This window comes from Pinus tabuliformis, chromosome 5_2 (assembly GCF_031772625.1).
Source record: "Pinus tabuliformis cultivar Carrire ecotype Pingquan chromosome 5_2, CPIR1, whole genome shotgun sequence".
NCBI lineage: Eukaryota > Viridiplantae > Streptophyta > Pinopsida > Pinales > Pinaceae > Pinus > Pinus tabuliformis.
The window spans coordinates 362,636,206-362,656,968 of NC_142306.1; positions in this window are offsets into that span (position 1 = coordinate 362,636,206).

Consider the following 20,763-nt stretch of genomic DNA (forward strand, 5'->3'; position numbering starts at 1 on the left):
AGAAGCTAGTGTGTAAAGGAAGCTTGTGGGTTCACTGATGTACTTAGTGAACACACGATCAGATTTGTGCTATGCGGTGAACCAGATGATTCAAGCTATGGTTCAACCAAGCAAGATGTTTTGGAAGGAAGCTAAGCATGTTTTGAGATACCTCAGAGGCACATCTCAATATGGATTATGGTATAGACAGACAGAGGGAGTGAAGCTACAGGGCTTCACTGATGCAGATTCGACAAGTAGTCCATCAGATCGAAAGAGCACATCAGGGGGAATTTTCAACCTTGGGTCAGCTGCAGTTTCTTGGTACAGTAGAAAACAGAGTTCAGTTGCACTCAGATCATTAGAGGCTGAATACATGGTTGCAAGTCAGGCAACATGTGAGGCCATCTGGATGCGGAAAATTCTAGTTGGTTTATTTGATCAGAGGATGGATCCAACTATGATCTATTGTGATAATCATAGTTGTATCAAACTCTTTGAGAATCTACTATTTAATGATAGGTCCAAGCACATCGACATTCGGTATCATCATCTCAGAGACTATGTGGTGAGGAGGATCATGTTGTTGCAGTATATTTCGACCGAGGAGCAAGATGCTGACATTTTTACTAAGGCATTGTCAAAGTGTAAATTCAAGTTCCATAGAGACAGGATCGGGGTGGTAGATAATCCCTTTCTTGTTAAGAGGGAGTGTTGAAATGTGGCAACAAGAATATTCCAATTTTAATTTGTCCTTGAAATAAAATTGAGAATTAAAATTCGAATTTAGTCTCACCAGCTACTTGGAAAATAATTAATTAATTCATCTTGAGTTAATTAGTTGGAGAAATTCAAGCTAGAAGTCTTTGTGAAGTCATGCAATAGTAATCCCTTAAATTAAGGAGATTATCCCTTAATTAAGGAGATAAGGATGAGTTGTAATTAGTTAGCTTAGTTAATTGAGTTAAGTCCAGTTAAATTAGTTCCAAATAGTTTGAGGAACTAATTGTAAGTTCAGTCAGTTAAGGCATGCATGCATGCAACTAGTGTACTCCAGATAACTGAAGATTCTCTCATAAATAACTCATGCATGTTAGTTCAAACAAAGACCTAGTTGAGATTAAAGACAGGGACAGTGTACTATCAATTGCAAGAATTTTCCTATAAGAAAATCTCTTGCATGCAGAAGGAATTCATTCCTTGAGATTTGTGCAGTTTTACAGTGTATTGGAGCAGTGTGTGAGATCAGTGTCACACAAGGTTACAACATGAACACCCAGGGAAAACTGCGCAAGGAAATAGGAGGCTTGGAGGGCAGCGGAGAAGGCATATGAGCTGTCTATTCTGTCTATGAGCAGAAGTTAGGGATTGTACTGAGAGCTGGATAGTTGTGAGAGCTAAAGCTCTGTGTAATCCTGAGATATTTCCACTTGTATGATAATATAGATAGTAGGGTTTTTAGCTAAGGCTTTCCCCAGTGTATTCTTCTGTGTTTCATGTGTATTGATTCTTCTTCTTTGTTATATGTGTTCTACTTGATCTTGCTCAAATCGATTAAGGTTCTGTAAGTTTGATTGTAGAAGTAGATTAAGTATTTGCTTTAGTTATATTGCATAATTAGGTTAATCTACACTGAGAATTTCCACAAATTGTTCTATAGAGAAGTTTACTATATGTTCCATGCTATGTGCTTATCTAACATGAGGTTGTTGCAAGAGCTTATAATTTGGTTGTGCATGGATTATATGTTTCCAACATGAGTTGACATGCAATTTTCATGTATTATGCATCTTGGTTTGATGATATTATGCGTGTGATTGTGCTATGGAGTAGTATGATGGTGGATGATGTTTCTTTTTCTCAGTATGGTTGTTGATGTGATATTTTTGTTGTCACTAACTCTTGTTGCTACTGTTGGTTTAGTTTATATTGCAAATATTTATGTTATATGATGATTATTGTTGTTGGTATGTCTTACTATAGAGAGTTGATATATTGTGCTTATGGTGTGCTATGTTGTTGATTCATGATGCTACTAATATATACTATTGTTGGGCCAATATGTGTTGTTATGTGCTACTGATTACTACTACTGAGATCCCAAATTGATCACTAGTGATTTGGAGAGACTGTGACATATCTTCATTTGATATGCATAGTTCTTATCTTGTTTCCATAAGGACGACATGTTTCTAATGATATTCTCTATGTACTTGAATTATGGCATTGTATTAGATATGAATTGATGAGAGGATTGTTATGATAGCCATGTATGAGAAAGTCTCACCTTGTATGTTTCATGCATATCATCGAGAGCCATGTTTGGCATATGTTTCATAATGGGTCATGAGAGTTAGTCCAACTATGTATAGGTTGTTAGTAGTATTGTTACAACCATGTATTTCATGTATTATTCTTATACATTCTCATACTTATCATGGCATGACATTCTTGAGTCATGCATACATTGAGAGAGAGTCATGTGAGTCTTGGTTCATCCATATATAGGCTTATGTTATCATTATATAAGCAAGTATTATCATTTTGGTATCTATGTAATAGTCCTATGAAGCCATGCACTCTATTGCATATCATTTAGTCATAGTGATTGGTCCATGTTGAGTAGCCTCTTGCATACGGAAAGGAGACATTGGCAATAGTATATATATCAGTTTACATTCAGTCATGGAGATGTTTTCATTCATTGGAGTATGGTTGGTCATGCTATTGTGACCTTGTTCCTCAGAGGATGTTATAGTTTCTCATAGGAGTGAGGTGTTTTTTCCAGATATTCATTGTTGTTGCTGGTGTATGAGTTTTCTACTACTCTATAGTACATTATGGAGATGATTTGTTTGTTTTTGTTGCTTCAGAGTTGGTTAGTTATATGTTTCTATTGCTATGGAGTCGATCAGGGTTGCTACTGCTAGTTGGTCACATTATGCTACTACTGCTATGTGCTAGTGATTTGATTTGTTGCTACTATTATGAAATTGATTATGTTGCTACTGTCTCAAGAGAGAGAGCATGTGTTTCATTTATTGTTATTGCTGCTTATTGTCATGTTGCCTTGGGAGTGAGAGAGTTTATTGTTGTTGCTAATATGAGATGTATGATGATGTTGTAATGTATTATTAATCAGGCATAACTTGTGTCCAGGGGGAGTTTATTGTATATCTTTTTTCTATTATGTGGAGGAGTGTTGTTGTTATTCTCATCTTTCAGTCCTGCATTTCATTATCCATCACCTGCATATGATATTGAGTGGATTTCATGTTTTTGTTGATGGAGCCCATTGCATGGAGAGGAGCATCTAGTGTTTGTTCTTGATATGTTTATACTTTTGACATTAATGTCAAAGGGGGAGAATGTGAGCATGGGGGTCAGTTTTCAAAGGATAGATCAAATGGTTGGATCAAGAGGGGTTGCCATCAATTCCAAAGGGGGATATTTTTGGCATTGATGCGTGTTGTAGTGTTGCAGATGTGTTACTGGTTGGAATTGATGTCAACCTAGTAGCATGGGTGGCAGAAGAGTTGGTTAGAACTTGTATGTTTGGTTATAGGTGGCTTGTACATGGTTGATGTGTTTCATTGCTTTTGGCATTTCTAGTAACATGGACTAGATGTAGATGTGATTTGTAGGTGTTGCATACACACTGTGAGTAGAGAAAATAATGTTCCTCATGATCATGTTGTTATGATCATGATTTTTGCATGAAGTTGGATGGTGGTAAGTTACATTTGTTTGGAGGCCTTCCCATGCTGATCAATTGTGTAGAGGAGGACTTGTATTGGAGATGTGATTATCTTCTTGATCATTTTGACTGATCAAGAAGGTGTTGGTTGATGTTACAAGAATTAGAGTTGAGGAGCTTTTCTGATTAGATCTCCATGTCTTGGATTAGGTCTTCATATCGATGACATGATACATAGGGTTTGGAGAAGATATACAAGTGTTGGAGGATGATTGATTAGGTTTCACATGTATTGGAGGTTTTTCATGGTGTCCCTCACACCCTCCTAAAATTGTGTTCCAAATGGTGGCCAAAAAAATTGGAAACTTGGATTTTAGAGGGTATACACTACTTTCATGAAGGAAACTTGAATACAAACACATGTCTTTTAAAGAAAACTTGCATATACATCTTGGAAGTGTTTTTCTCTGGATTCCTCGCACATCTCATGTATTTTATTTGTTTTTCCGATAGTTTTGTTTGAAATTTTCCATGTAAAGGTTGAAAAAGGTCAAGGAACTTCTAGAAGATGGTTAAACTTGAAAATATCCATCATTTAGTGGAGAGATCGACTTGATCAAGTCAAGGAGTTGGATCCAAGCAAATTCAGTTGTGTGAAAAGAAGTTTTTGAGTGGTCCATAACCTGTAGAATTTACTTAGTTAATCATCATAGAAAAATGATAACTAGAGGAAGGCTTTGAATCTATTTGGTTGGTTCCATTGAGAGTGTGTGAGTATGCCATTATGAGAGCATTTAGAGTGAGTAGAGATTGTAGTAGCTACTCACATAGTTTTGTAAGTTTTAATCAGAGTATTGTATGTAGAAATTAGATATAGAGTTGAGAAGAAGATTCATAATTTATATGTTGTTTATGGAAAAAAATTGACATCTTGTGGTGTGTGTGAGAGAACTATTTTGGTGTGAGAAGAAGTGAATAATTTTCCTCCTCTGGGTTAGAGTTTTTGATTCAGATTTTATATGCAGAACGATGGTGCTATTAGGTTTCTCATGTTGAGCATATTGAGAACCCAATATGAAATATTGTGAAACATGGTTCACATGGAGAAAGTGAAGGCATGAAGGCTTTAGAGTAGACAATGATTCAGCAGATTCAATAGAAGGAACATATTTCTCCATCCATTAGGTGTTTGATATTCTAATGGTAGTTGGGCGAGGATCGTTGGTCGATGGATATTCCAGTGGATAGATTTCCATAGAATCGTGAGAGAAACAAATTTCCTATCTGATAGGTGCGAACATATGGTGAAGGAAGATGAGTCTTCCAACTTATGGTAGTAAGCTAATCCATGTAAAATTTGTTCAGCAGGATAATTAAAGAACTGAACAACACAAAAACAACAAGGTGGTTTTCTCCCGAAAGGGTTTCCACCAAAAACACTTTTGTTCTTATGTGTGCATGCTTATGTTGATGTTTATCATGGTTATTATGCTTTGAGTTTATTGCTTCTTTCATGTTTTGATAAGTTAATATTGTGGATGTGTGTTACAAATTGATAATTCGACAATTTTTTTTATAATTGATATAAAGGCCATCACTACAGATTCACCCCCCTACTCTCAGTAGTGATCTAGTTTCTAACAAATGCTACGGTAAAAAATATGCAAGATATATATACCAATGTTACTAACCAATTGAAACATGGGAGGATCATCAGTAGGACTAGGAATATGAGGATTAAAACCATAGAGGACAAAATCATTCACTTAGCCACATTCCCTAGGGATTTTAAGAAATATAAGGAAGTATTGGAGGAAAAGGACTAGGATATAGCCTCATTGAAAAAAAAACTCAAGATTATAGATGCACATCCTGTGAAAATAATTGAGTTGGTAGCAGTAGAATAAGAGAGCCAAGAGCTTAAGATTAAGTTGCATGTGGAACTCACAAAGAATAAAGAATACAAGGAATGAATTGTGCTACTAGAGGCATAGGTCCAAGGAATGAAAGAGAATACATATGAGACTCTGCAATCTCAATACACCCTAGATGTGTTGATTGAGAGCAACAATTGAAAGAAAAATAAGAAGAACTTAAGAACACCAAAATGGAGATGTACCGGGCCCAAGAAAACAATGAAAAAAAATGAGGTTGAATTGGAGGTCCTAAGGAGGAAGCACCTAACCAAATCCTATTTCAATTCATCCAAAATAATTATATGGAATAAGATTATGAAAGTTGTGGACAAACACTAGGATCATAGGGTCACTTGGAATTAGTTTAAGAGAAGAAGAAGTTTTCAGACTGACTCATAAGGAAATGAATACACTTAAGAGCATTATTGGAGAATCCCTGGCCAAGGCCAGAGTGATCATAAATTTCCTTAACCATATGCCCAAGGGGGAGGTAGTTAAAGAAAACCTCAAAAAATACCAATTGGTAGTCAGGTCTAACAAGTTGAAGAGGAATCATAAATTGATAGCATTGGTATAAAAGAAAGCATAAGCAATGGCTAATGGAGTATAAAGTTTGAAGGACATATGTGAAGTGTTGTATAAGAGGAAGTTCCTACCATTATTCGACATGCATGGGGATCTATATTCCAAAGAATCCCTTATGAAAAGACTAAATGATATTAAGGAAAACCATAAAGAATTTGGGGAGGAGGACCACCCACTACAGGGGAAATACATTGTAAATCTATATGAAGAATATTTTGAAATTATGTTCATGGTGAAGAGAATCTTAAAAGAGCAAGGAAAAGTGGACTATGAGCTAGTCACGACCTTAGAGGGGACAATTTTGTGTTGGGTTGTGTTATATTCTTTCCATGACTAGCCCACATAGTTAACCGGGGGGTTAGAAGGGGGGTGGAGCCCTCACTTCGTTGCGCCGATTGCGTAGCCGGGGGGGGGTCACAGGGGGTTTGAGGGGCATAGGTAACCCCACTCTATGGGGTAAATTTTGTTTTTGGACCCTATATTAGGTTGGGCAGACCTACCTATGGTTTTGTGCATGAATTTTCGCACATGATTTTGGATGCGATGGTTTTAGGTCCATGGTATTGGATACATTAGCATGTATAAATATGCATTGTAACATTGAAAGAAACATAATGAAAAATCAAGCTAGTAGTCCCAGTTTTTGGATCCAGGGGAAAATCTCTGTGTATATGTGTTTTATGTGTTATGCTCTCACATTGTTTATTTTCTGTGTTTTAGAATTCATATGCAGGTAATTTCTGTACGAGGTTAAAACCTACATTTGGTATCAAAGCTGTTTTGGCTTCAAGGGGATGCCTTTGTTGTCAAGGGCTTTTGCTCGGGCCTGTGGTAGACCCTATTCAGTGGGAGATCTGCGGGATCGATTCTGGTGGTGAGAGAAGATGGCGAGCAGTGGAAAGATAGAGATCGAGAAATTTAATGGTCAGAGTTTTGAGTTATGGAAACTCAAGATGGAGGATCTGTTGGTGGATAAACATCAGTAGATCTGGATATTAAAGCAACGGGAGTGTCTGATGAAGAATGGAAGAAGTTGGATTTGAAGGCTAAGAGCACAATGCGATTATGTGTCTCGGATTCAGTATTATTGAATGTATCAGGGGAAGCTACGACGAAGGTTTTTTGGGACAAGTTAGGGACTTTGTACCAATATAAGTCTCTGGTGAATAAACTATTCCTATGGAAAAAGCTATATAACTGGAGGATGAAAGATGGAGACTCGGTGACAGAACATCTGAAAGCATTTAATACTCTGGTAAGTCAGTTATTATCTGTTGATATTAAAATTTCAGATGAAGATAACTGCATCATTTTGTTGTGTTCTCTACTAGATTTGTGGGATAGTTTGGTTATTGCAATAGGTAGCAATGCAACTTCCTTGCAGTTTAATGAAATAGTCTCATCCTTGCTGACGGAGGAGATGAGACCAAAAAATATGGAGAGCCAGAATGGTGATGCCTTGTATGTACGAGGATGGTCCCAGAACATAAACAAAAATAAGTCATCGAGTGGGAGATCTAAATCTAGAGGTAGATCTAAATCTCCAGGAAAACATGTAAAGGTGGTGTGGCTGAAATGCAGAAAGGAAGGGAACTACAAAAGGGACTGTAAATATAAAGCTCCTGAAAAAGGAAAGGGATCTGATGATGCTCCTTCTGTAGAGGTGAAAACCACCTCAGATGAAGGTGGGGATGTGTACTTGGCTTCTTCAAGTACACATGTAGATCATGAGGCATGGTTGATTGACTCAGGTGCATCCTTTCACTTCACTCCTCATAGAGAGTGGTTCTGTGAGTATGAGAAATATGATGGTGGTCATGTCTTCTTGGGGAATGACAGGAAGGCTAGAATCATTGGTCGCGGAAAAGTAAAGTTGAAGTTGCAAGGTGGAAGGGTTAGAACACTTCTGGGTGTTCTGCATATTCCTACATTAGCTAGAAATTTGATTTCTGTAAGCAAGATGGATGATGCAGGTGTAAAAACAGTGTTCAAGAAGGATACCTGCAAGATGGTTCAGGGAGCACTGGTATTTAGGCGGGAAGTTTGGATTGGAACTCTATATAAGTTTCAAGGTAGCACTGTTGTTGATGGGTGCAATAGTTCCGTGGTTCCTAAAAGTGGAACAAAAAATATAGTGGTCTTTGGAGAGAAGACCATGCTATGGCATCAAAGGCTTGGAAATATTGGAGAGAAGGGCCTTCAAATATTTCATGGTAAAGGTATGGTAGAAGGTATGAGTAATAGCTCTATGGATTTTGATTTATGTGAAAATTGTGTATATGGGAAGCAGAATCGGGTGAGTTTCCCCTCTGGTGGTAAGAGGGTGAAACAAATATTAGAGCTTGTGCACAGTGATGTGTTTGGACCTGTGAAGGTTCCATCACTAGGTAAGTCTGTGTACTATGTATCATTTGTAGAAGACTTCTCAAGGAATACATGGATATATTTCCTTAAGAAGAAATCTGAAGTCTTTGACAATTTTAAAGAATTTAAGGCTCTGTTGGAAATCCAAACAAAGAAGAAGATAAAGGTGCTGAGGATAGATAATGGTGGAGAGTTTTGCAGTAAGGAATTTGAAGAATTTTGCAAGAAGTGTGGTATAGCATGGTAGAAGACTACTCCATATACACCTCAGCAAAATGGAGTTGCAGAAAGAATGAACAAGACGTTGATGGAAAGGGCAAGAAGCATGCTTAGTGGTGTCGGGTTAGGACAGGAATTCTGGGCAGAGGCGGTGGAGACAAAACGTTACTTGATCAATAGATCACCTTCATCAATGTTGAAGGATAAGGCTCCACAAGAGGTATGGACTGGTAAGAAACCCTCTCTTTCACATCTGAGGGTATTTGGATGTGATGCATATGTACATGTTCCAAAGGAGAAACGAACCAAGTTGGATAGAAAATCTAAAAAGTGCATCTTTATTGGGTATAAGGATGGTTTAAAGGGTTATAAGCTTTGGAACCCAGTAACAAGGAAGGTTGTGTACAACCGAGATGTGGTGTTTAGAGAGGTGAATGATGTTATAAAACATGAAGTCCAACCAAAGGAACCTGAGAAGATAGAGTTTGAGCTAAAGGAGGAAGAATCAGACTCTACTACAGAGGAGGAATCAGAAGATGAAGAGCCACCAACTCCGGGTGTGAGAAGGTCAGTTCGAGAAAGAAGGCAGCCATAAAGTTATAGTCCATTTGCTTTCTGTTCAAATTTTTATTTATCTATTACTGATGATGATCCCAGAACTATGAAGGAAACAATAGATTCAGAGGATGGAAAAATCTAGAAAGAGGCCATGGTTGAAGAAATGGCATCTTTGCACAAAAATGAGGCTTGGGATCTGGTGGAGTTGCTAGCTGGAAGGAAACCCATTGGCAACAAATGGGTGTTCAAGAAGAAGACAAATGCAGAAGGAAAGGTGGAGAAATACAAAGCCCGGTTGGTAGAAAAAGGTTATTCCCAGGTGTCGGGAATTGATTTTGGTGATATTTTTTCTCCTGTTGCCAAGGTAACTTCTATTAGATTACTTTTATTTTTTGCTGCTGCTTTTAATTTTGAGGTAGAACAGATGGATGTGAAGACAACATTTCTTCACGGGGATCTAGAAGAGGATATCTACATGAAGCAACCTGAAGGCTTTGCGATGAAGGGTAAGAAAGAATTGGTATGCAAGTTAAACAAGTCTTTGTATGGGTTAAAAAACTCACCAAGGATGTGTTATCAGAAATTTGATACATTTATATGGGGACTTGGCTTCGCCAGAAGAAAAGCAGATCACTGTGTGTATTTTAAATTAATTGGTGACTGTGTTATTTATCTGGTCTTGTATGTGGATGATATGTTGATGTTTGGAAATGACAAAGAAATTATCCAGGATTTGAAGACCCATTTATCCTCCAAATTCGACATGAAATATCTTGGTGCTGCAAACTATATTTTGGGAATGGAAATGAAAAGAGATCGGACAAAGAGGAAGCTTTGGTTAAACCAGAGGAAGTATGTTGAGACAATATTGCAGAGGTTTAATATGCAAGATAGTAAACCGGTGAAGGTTCCTATTCATGTAGGTGTAAAGTTATCTGCTGAATAGTGTCCCAAGACACAAGAAGAAGAAAAGGACATGTCCCATGTTCCATATGCAAGTGTAGTCGATAGCTTGATGCATGCAATGGTCTGTACTAGACTAGACATTGCACATGCAGTGGGAGTATTGAGCAGGTTTATGTCAAAACCAGGGAAGGAGCACTGGACAACAGTGAAACGGGTTTTCAGGTATTTGCGTGGCACTAATAATTATGATTTGTGCTACCAAGGAAGACCAGGATTGGATAGAGTGTTGAATATTCATGGCTTTTTTGATGCAGACTAGGCTGGAGATCTGGATCAGAGAAGAGCTACAAGTGGGTATATGTTTAACCTAGTTGGAGGTGTAGTTAGTTGAATGAGCAAGAAACAATCTGTAGTGGCACTATCAACTACAAAGGTAGAATACATGGTAGTCACTCATGCAAGCAAGGAATCAATTTGGTTGCAGAGATTGTGTTCAAGTATGGGGTTAGTACGTGGAGCTATAAGAATAGACTGTGACAACCAAAGTGCAATTTTCTTCGCAAAGAACCCTATATATCATTCAAAGAAAAAGCACATTGATGTTCAGTATCACTTTGTGAGGGATATGATAGAAGCCAAAAAGGTGTTGTTCGTAAAGGTGAACACTTTGAAGAATACTGCAGATGCATTGACAAAATATGTGAGCTCTAAGAAGTTCTCTTGGTGTAAAGAAACAATGGGCATTGTAGGGCTAGATAAATGACTAAGCTCTCTTGTGCCCCCCTATGGGAAGAAAACAACAAGTGGGAGAATGTTGGGTTGTATTATATTCTTTCCACGACTAGCCCACGTAGTTAACTGGGGGGTTGGAAGGGGGGCGGAGCCCTCCCTTTATTGCGTCGATTGCGTAGCGGGGGGTGGGGGGGGTCACAAGGGGTTTGAGGAGTGCAGGTAACCCCACTCTATGGGGTAAATTTTGTTTTTGGACCCTATATTAGGTTGTGCGGACCTAGCTATGGTTTTGTGCATGATTTTTCGCACGTGGTTTTGGACGTGATGGTTTTCGGTCCATGGTTTTGGACGCAATGGTTTTCGGTCCATGGTATTGGATGCTTCGGCACGTATGAATATGTATTATAACATTGAAAGGAACATAATGAAAAATCAAGCTGTTAGTCCCGATTTTGGGATCTAGAGGAAAATATCTGTGTATATGTGTTTTATGTGTTATGCTCTTGCATTGTTTATTTTCTGTGTTTTAGAATTCGTATGCAAGTAATTTCTGTACGGGGTTAAAACCTACATTTTCGACACACAACTATGCGATGTCCCCTTAGGAAAGGAATAGAAAGGTATGTTAGCTCTATATAGATTTTCCATTCAGAGCAGATATAGACTAGTGTCATAGATGTCATCGATAGAGGCAGGTTCAAGTTTGTTGCATTTACAACTACATTGGTCTCAACCTCAACCGTCGACACCGATAATGGAAAAACCAAGGTCAGAACCATTGGCAACCCAACCAAGGTAGCGTCCAATTTAGCCAACGCCCAGGCAAAGAGAGAGAAGAACAACCAATGTACATGAAATAGAGGGAGGAAGGAAATCAATTACAACCAAATCAAGAGGGACCCACCCTACAACTGGCATATTTTTTAGCAAACTTCTAGATGAATTTTGTTACAAGAAAATTGTCATTTTTTAAAGATTCTTAATGGGTTTTGAATACCACTAGTGGTTTTGGGTTAGGGTCTTGAGTCTTGAGAGCCTATATGTAGGCCTCATTTTGATGTAATAAGGGAGATAGATTTCTTATTTAGGGGAAACTCTGCCAAATTTTCTCCAAAATTTGCTGGGATTTTTGAAGTTGCTTAAGAAGGAATTACGAAGTGAGTTTTGGGCTATAATTTCTTCTTTCATATGTAATTATAAGAACCCATTTTTGTATTTTGAGATTGCACCATACTAATACAATTTCAAGGAGTTTGCATGTCAAATTATGTTGTAAACTTGGTTTGTTATGAAGCTGAAATGGGGTTGTTAATTAAAGTAAAATTTACAATCCATATTATTGTTTTCTTCAATTTTTGCAAAATTTATATTGTTGAAGATTATCTTGGCTATTTTGATGAGTTTTACAAGGTTTTAAATGAAATTGAAAAATTCAAAATACATGTTGTCTTGTGGTTGAATTCTTAATTGCTCAGCTATCCATTTGATTTTAACATGTTTCAAATAAATTCTTAATTCTTCATTTAGGTTTGTTAATATTTGTTCTTTGTTTCCCCTTGTTTAAACCCTTTTTATTTATTTATGTCAAACCCAAACCTCCTAAATGATCCAATAGAAATCTGGTGGAAATCCTGTATAGCAAAACATTTAAAATGATTGACAGTTTTCCTTGCCCAAATTCTCAAAAGAGTTCTAAAATTTAAAATAGAAATTGAAAATTGATTTGAATGGAATTTGCCCATTGTAGTTTGTACTTTCATAAAGATAAATCACAATGAATATTACAATGCATGTGATGTCCAAATTTTAGAAATGTGCAACAAATATCAGTTATATTATGAGTAATTTTCATTACATTATAACATAAACAAAGATTTATTAACATAGATAAAGAATTAGAATTAAATGGCTGAAAATGGTTCTTCATGTTTATTTCCTTGTGACAACTTTATGGGGAATGTAGAGTACATGAAACTTAAATCTATAATAAATATAGGGAATATCATTATAATTTAAAGCAAAATTATATGGTCAATTCACAAAAAAACATTCAAAAGAAAGAAACATTAACATACGATTTAATACATTGCAATTTTTTTTGTCATCTTTATTTTTCTTGTTGAAGCTTGAAACCAGGAATGAACAAATTGAAATATTCAAAAGAAATAAAACATAAATATCTTTAGCAATATTGATAAACATAGATGATTTCATACACCAAATTTCAACAGAAAACCAAAATCATAAAAACAAATTAGAAACATAAATGTTCCCAGGCTCTACACCATAATACAACGTAGTGTGACACTGGGGCCCCAGTGCCTCTAATTATAGGATCATTTTGATTAGCCACATCTTAGCCAAGTTGTATGGGATTATTTTGGAAAAGAAGATTAGCCTTTGGCTTGAAAACCATGGTAAATTATCTAAAGGCCAAGCTGAGTTTAGGAGATATTATTTAACAGTGGACCCTCTTGTTACTCTTAGGATAATTGTATATGAATTTTGAAATAATAAAACCAATTTATTATGTTGTTTTGTTGACTTTAGAAAAGTTTTTGAAACAATTTATAAAAATAAGGTGGAATAATTTAGAAGATATAATGGTTCCTCTCAAGTTGACGATTGGTATGATAAGATTGTATGAGAATGCTATTGCCAAACTTAGGACCACTTAGAGTTGGTCAAAAAAAAAAAAATGTGATATTATATCCAAGAAAGGGTAACCCTTATCCCATATCCTTTTTGGCATATATATTGATAAGTTAGAAGAGTGTTTAGAAGCTACAGGTTGTGTTGGCCCCATGCTCACTAGTGTGGTTATGACTCTTCTCTTTTATGCTAATGATATTGTTCTTTTTGTAAGGAGCCATTGTGATCTTAGCAAGAAACTCAAAGTCTTCCAAAATTTGTACTCTTATATGGATATGATTGTAAACACCAACAAAAGTAAAGTCATGATAATTAAATACAAAATTATCACCTATGATACTTTTATTTATGGTAACAACTTCTTGGAGGAATTTATTTCATATAAATATCTGGGAATTGACATCCATCATAAGCTCAATGGGATTTATAGTATTTAGAAAACAATAGATGGATATTAGAAAGCATATTATGGGCATGAAAGCAATTGTAAGCTGGCAGATATTTAGATTTGGGAGGAGAAAAAAAAAACTCCTGTTAGGGACTCTCATCATTCCTATTATTTTATATGTTTGTGAGGTTTTGGGTTGCATTATATCCAAAGATTCAGAAAGAGAATTTGAACATATTGAAAAGAAATTTATAACCTAAGACCTCAAGATTAAAGGAAATATTCCCTACCCTATCCTGCTGATTGAAGTGAACCTTCCCCCATTGAAAACATGGATATGACTAGGTATCTTATATATAACAAGAACTTACACAACATGGATGTTAGGAGTTTTTCTAAAATTGCTTATAACTCTAGCAAAACCCTGCACATTTGGCTCAACTGAGGGTGGCATAAGGATGCGCAGTCTAGGTTGGACTATTGAGAAATAAAGGAGGATATTATCTTGCAAAATTTGTATAATATTAAAAATATTATTACTTCCAAATTTAGTGATAAAATGTTGGGAAATAAAGAGATAAAGGTAAAAATGAAACTACGATATTATAAGAAGGCGATCAACCCCAATCTCAAAATCCAAAATTATCTCTCTTGCATTCATTGGTGTTAAGAAGAAAACGAAAATTGTAGAACTAATTGTCATGAGCTTCATAGTAAAACTAGACATTGGTCAATTCCCAAAACACCATGGGATGAAAGAGTTTCTCATTTGTGTTGAAGATGAAAGCACTTTCTCTTAGATTGCCCATCTTATATTCACATTCACTGTAACCTTTCAAAATATTTGTCACTACCAATATTCTTGACCATTTAAATTAGTAAAACTATGGTGATTCCAGAAGACTCTCACTTCTCACTTCTCTTTGAGGATAAAAATAAAATGTTAAAGAATTATGATTAATCTCTAACCTTCTTAACGTCTAGTGGAGTAAATAGGTCATAGTGGACTTTAATCAACATCCTTAAAAAAAAATGTTATCACAATAAAAATTTTGATTAAAACTATTTTTTTTTAATGTGATATCTCCTTTAAAATTAAACTCGTTTATTCTAATTATTATCATTTGTTATAAAATATTTTTTATTTTTTTAAGAGAAATAATCCTCTCTGTAGTGGGAGGACGAGAACAAGGGTCAATACAACAATATTCATAGGTGTGTGGTCGTTACAAATATTTGTCATAATAAGGTCACTCGTATGTAATCGAAATTGGGGTGGGGCAATAATAATAATTTTCCCCAACATAACTAGAATTAACATTTATTATAAATGCTTATTGTTAAAAATAATTATTTTTATTATATTTTCATGTAAAAAATAATAGTTAATTTTGTTTAAATGTATATATATTTAATTCATAAATTAATTATTTTAATAATAATAATAATTTAAAATATATTAACAATTAGATATTTTAATGATTATCCTATATTATTGTATATCCAAATTTATTAACTGGCCTAGATCTATCTTAAGAGGTTTGCATCTCAAGAAATTTGATCTCTACTGGGATCAAATGCTTATATAGATGTTAAGTTTACTTATTAACCTCAAAGATAAAGATTTTTTTAAATAAAAATTAAATTGGGTGAGGAGAAATCTTAGATAAAATATAATATTACAATATTATATGTTACCAATATTTATTACCACCACCACCTAATAAAAAGTGGCCATAGGTGGAGGACAATACTAATTAAAATGTAATATTATTACATTTTACTCAATATTTTCCTAGCTATGCTAATTTTATAGTTTAGTTTGTTTACTTTAAAACTTCAAATATAAAGAAAAATTAATATTGGATAAAATGAATATTATAATATTATATTTTATATAACTTAGTAAAAAATAAATGGAAGTAGGCAAAAATATTGGAAAAATATAATAATTATATTTTTCCAAATATTTCTCTACCTTAGAACATATATAGACAAATGCCTAGGGTGAATCTGTCAATAATTTTTTTACCTTTACAGACTATATGGATTCAATGCCATCATTTTTTACAACTATGTATCTAAATATAACATCAAACTAAAATAGATACAGACTAGTCTAATTCTTTTAATATAAAATATATTCCACATAAATACCATAGATCAATATCATGAATTCATAAAAGGGAAGATTCTAAAAAATAATTAACTTACCTTTGTCAGAACAAATGGCGCTCTGTAGTACATGCATTATTCAGAATTCTTTATGGGAATTGTAGTTGAATCATGGTTGATTTGTTAGTCAATGCGATAATCATTTCCATATTTGAGACACTCATTATTCTAAAACCACGTTCTGCTATTCATTGTTGTCGCTTATCCCGTAGTCTTTTTAGAATGCGAAGTCTTCATTATTATAATCATCATCGTACAGGGAAACAAACATATTTGATAACGTATTTTTGATGACTTTGAAATTATTTAATGCCCTGTAAGACCAAAAGGATGTTACTTTCTACTTACTAAAGCTTCCGGCAATTGTTAATTGCAACCTTTTTGCTGAAATATCAACTGGTTCTGCACATGAATGGCCCTGCAATATTGTCAGGCTTCGTGTTCATTGAACCGCACATGTATCCAGGGTTTTTAAATTCGACTACTTTTTGTAGCGTGAGAGCCCACGTAATGCATTCATGGATTTCACATACCTAAGAACATTAAAAAACCAGCTTGGACTTTGGAGCACATAAATCAAAACCAGCTTCGAAAAGTTCAACTGTGGTAACTAATTATGGTTAACAAATTTGAATTTGAATTTAATACTATATAAAAAAATTGAAAATATATATTTTATAAATATTAAAACAATTTTTTTTTCAAAATTTTTAAAGTTTGAATAAACCATTATTATATTCAAAATTCAACTATAAAATTTATCATTTTTCTAAACTACAAAATTACCATTTTCTATTATATTTTAATATAAAATTGAACATTCAAATTTACTTAACATACCGTACCATTAACAAATGCAAATTTTTAACATACAGTGTATTGTTTTCTATATAAAATTTAACAGGCAAATTTGAATTGAACATTCAAATTTACTTCATACCATAGCATTAACAACTGCAAATTTTTAACGTCTAGTTTATTGTTTGCTATATGAAAATTTGCTTGCTATACCATTGGTAACAATAATTTTTTAACATGCAATTTTTTATTTTCTATATAAAATTTAACATGCATATTTACTTAATATACCATTCACCACTGCAAACTTATAGTTTATTGTTTTCAATATGAAATTTAAGAGACAAATTTACTTGCTATAGCATTGGTAACAATAAATTTTTAACATGCAATTTTTTATTTTCTATATAAAATTTAACATGCATATTTACTTAAGATACTTTTCACAACTGCAAACTTATTATACGATTTGCAACTGTAAACTTGTAAACTTATATATATAGAGTTTGCTAGTTTATAATTTTTTTTCAATTTAAAAGTTTTTTATTTTTTATTTTTTTTAATACAAAATATTTAGCTCATATTGATTCCGTATCAAACTCGAATCCATAAAATTATTAGGCATACTGAATCGAATGGGCAAATTTACTAATTTTTTAGACTAATACGACTGAACTTGGCAACTATGCTTGAAATCCTGGAAAGTCTAATACGACCGAACTTGGCAACTATGCTTGAAACCGTGGAAAGTCTTGTTTGTGACCGTCTTCACTCGAAGGCCGTATACGTGACTTTCGGAGCCAATTCTTCAGTGCCGGGTCCTGTCCTCACACGACTAGCATCCATTCTTTTTAGGAGGGGAAGTGTCCTTACGGAAAAAATTAAGTCCAAGTAACCCCCTTTTGGTCTCGACAAGATCTTTCTCAACTCAGAGGAATGAGGGAGCGGATATGTGGTCATTTTACTTGGACTGTAAAATCTAGCGAAAAGTTGGAGTCAATTGGAAGGAATCTGTAACATACCTCGATAACCTCACATGAAAATGCAAGGAGATAGACATTTTTTATACAAATTACCCACCGGTAATTATCCAAATCACTATTCCAGATTCCTCATTAACCATTAAATAGAAGATAAAGTAACTTTAGTAAAGGAATAGTAAGTTTCATAGCCATTAACAACCACTCTCGTAGTATATTAACATAAACTGTATGATGTAACCTTGCATCCATTTCATGATTCCTTTAACCACATTAATTAATCACATACTTGAAAATATCAACATCATAATACGCAAGGAATCACATCATCAAATTGACATAATAAGAAATCACATCATTGAACATTGATATACTGTGGAAACCCCGTAAAGTGAAAACCAACAAACATTTAATTTTATTATTAAACGCTCATGAGGGTGTTCACCCTTCACTCAATGGCTTATAAGGGAGTCCATACCTTATTCATTGTTATAAAATATTACAATGAAATATCATTAAAATACCACATACCTAGCTAAAAGCTATTACAATTGTGTTAGGGTCCAACCCTAACCTCTTTATTTATGTAATAGGGTCAAGTATAGTTAGTTAAAGAGTCAATAAACCCCGTATTAATAATTGTAAGTGGTTGACACACATTTAAGAAAGGGACCACAATTAGTTGAAAATGGGCCATGGTATTAGATAGATGGTATTGAGAGAACCATGGTAATGACCCATGGTATTGTATGTATGAATCCTATATAAATGATAGAGACTCGCCATTGAGAAATATGGAGTCTTATTTTGTAATCGAGCTCTGTTCTACTGGGGGTTGCCCCCTCCAAGAGGCAAATGAACATTTCTTTCATCTCCGAATAATAAAATACTTGCTGCTTTTCTGATTTTGTTCTGTGTTCTCGGTTATATTTCTTCGCATATTTGGTATTATGGATTTTTTCGTAGGTCAAGAGCATAACAAGAGCCCACTAATTCATCCAAATGTTTAATTTTATTATTAAACACCCATGAGGGTGTTCACCCCACTCAATGGCTTATAAGGGAGTCCATCCCTTATCCATTGTTGAAATATCATTAAAATACCACATACCTAGCTAAAAGTTATTACAATTGTCATGAAACCATTTACCCACATATCACCACTCTCTACATCCTTGTGGCATGATTGTTCCCTCAGTCAACCATCCTGTAGCTCGTACTCATTAGCATGGACCATTAGTTCTTATCTACCACAATGTTAAATAAAATTTGTCTTTTGCACATATCACCATCCTTCCTGTCATTATTGTCATTAACAAGCTTTTGTAACATGATTAGATAAATAATTAATCAATCAATAATCAATCTCTAAAAGCGATCTTTTAACATCTATTCGTGTGCATACATGAGATGTAAATATAATACCACAACATGATTCTCCTAACAACATTGTGCATGTATAAACAAATAATTATCAAACATGTCAAATAATTACCATGTCGCTATGTTCATTATCACACCAGCACACGTTCATATCCAAAGGAAACCACTGTAACCATTCATTTCACTTAAAGGATACTAGCAACTTATTTTCGTTTTTCATGCACGTAATTAGATAAAACTTATTCAAAGAGAGCTAACCCCTTAGCTTCTTCTTTGTGCATGTAACTAAGCAGTCTTTTTGATACAGTAGATGTTCCCTTCTGAAGGGAAGCTAACATGATAGACATTATTATCATGCATGCAAATTTTAATTACAAAATCTATTGTATGCACAAAGGCATGCATTTTTTAAACTAGAAATAATGTGTTAGTCATTATTTCTTGCATGTGTATATATGTATTTTACAAAGGAAATCTAGTACATTTATTCCAAGTAACTACTTGTTTTACTTTCCATAATACTTACTCTTTTATGCACACAAATCCATATTTCTCTTTAAAAGATCTAATACAATAGTTCTACAAATCCACATTTCTCTTTAAAATACCTAACACAATGGTTATATCTTCATACATGTAATCAACTATTGTTTCTATGCTTCTGCATATGTGCTCTTTTCAAATAGTTATTTTCAAAAACCTAACATAGTTTCCCTGTCATTTATGTACAAATTTATTAGGAATTTGTTTCCAATAAGGTATCATAACAAAGTTTTCATGCATTCATTTTCAAGAAAGTATCATAATCAACCTTTATTTCGGGCATAAGAACTAATATAATAAGAATGGTAACCTTTTATGCATTAAACCTTCCAATTAAATCAAACTATCTAATATGCAACACACAAATCATTTAACTTTATACTCTCCAAAACATGTAACTTTTGCAAATCTTGCAAAGGAATTAAAACCATTAACTTATCCTTCCTGCACAAGAAAAACATATTCTTCCAAAGAAGATTCCTATGACCTCTATTATCTCTGTTCATTTCATCTATGCATAGGTTATTATATTTTCTCATAACTAAGTATTATTTTTCAAAAAAACTCTCTTACCCATTAGAATATCTCATAAATTACCCTCTTTAATCTATATCACATCGAGGAAAATGACTTGGATTTTTTATTATTTCATACACCAGTACGAAATCCCTTTTTAAGAAAAGAGCATGCATCCTATCTTTTCTTACATAAAAGACATATGCAATGTTATATAAAGACAAGAAATATTAGTCCTTTGGTTTTATAATATTAGTCCCTTGGTTGAATGTCACATTTTCACAAAGATTGACTCACCATGAAAGTAAACCATCTTTATTTCAGTGTTTGTAGTGTTTATATTTGGGTTTAACAATGTTGGGTTTATAATAT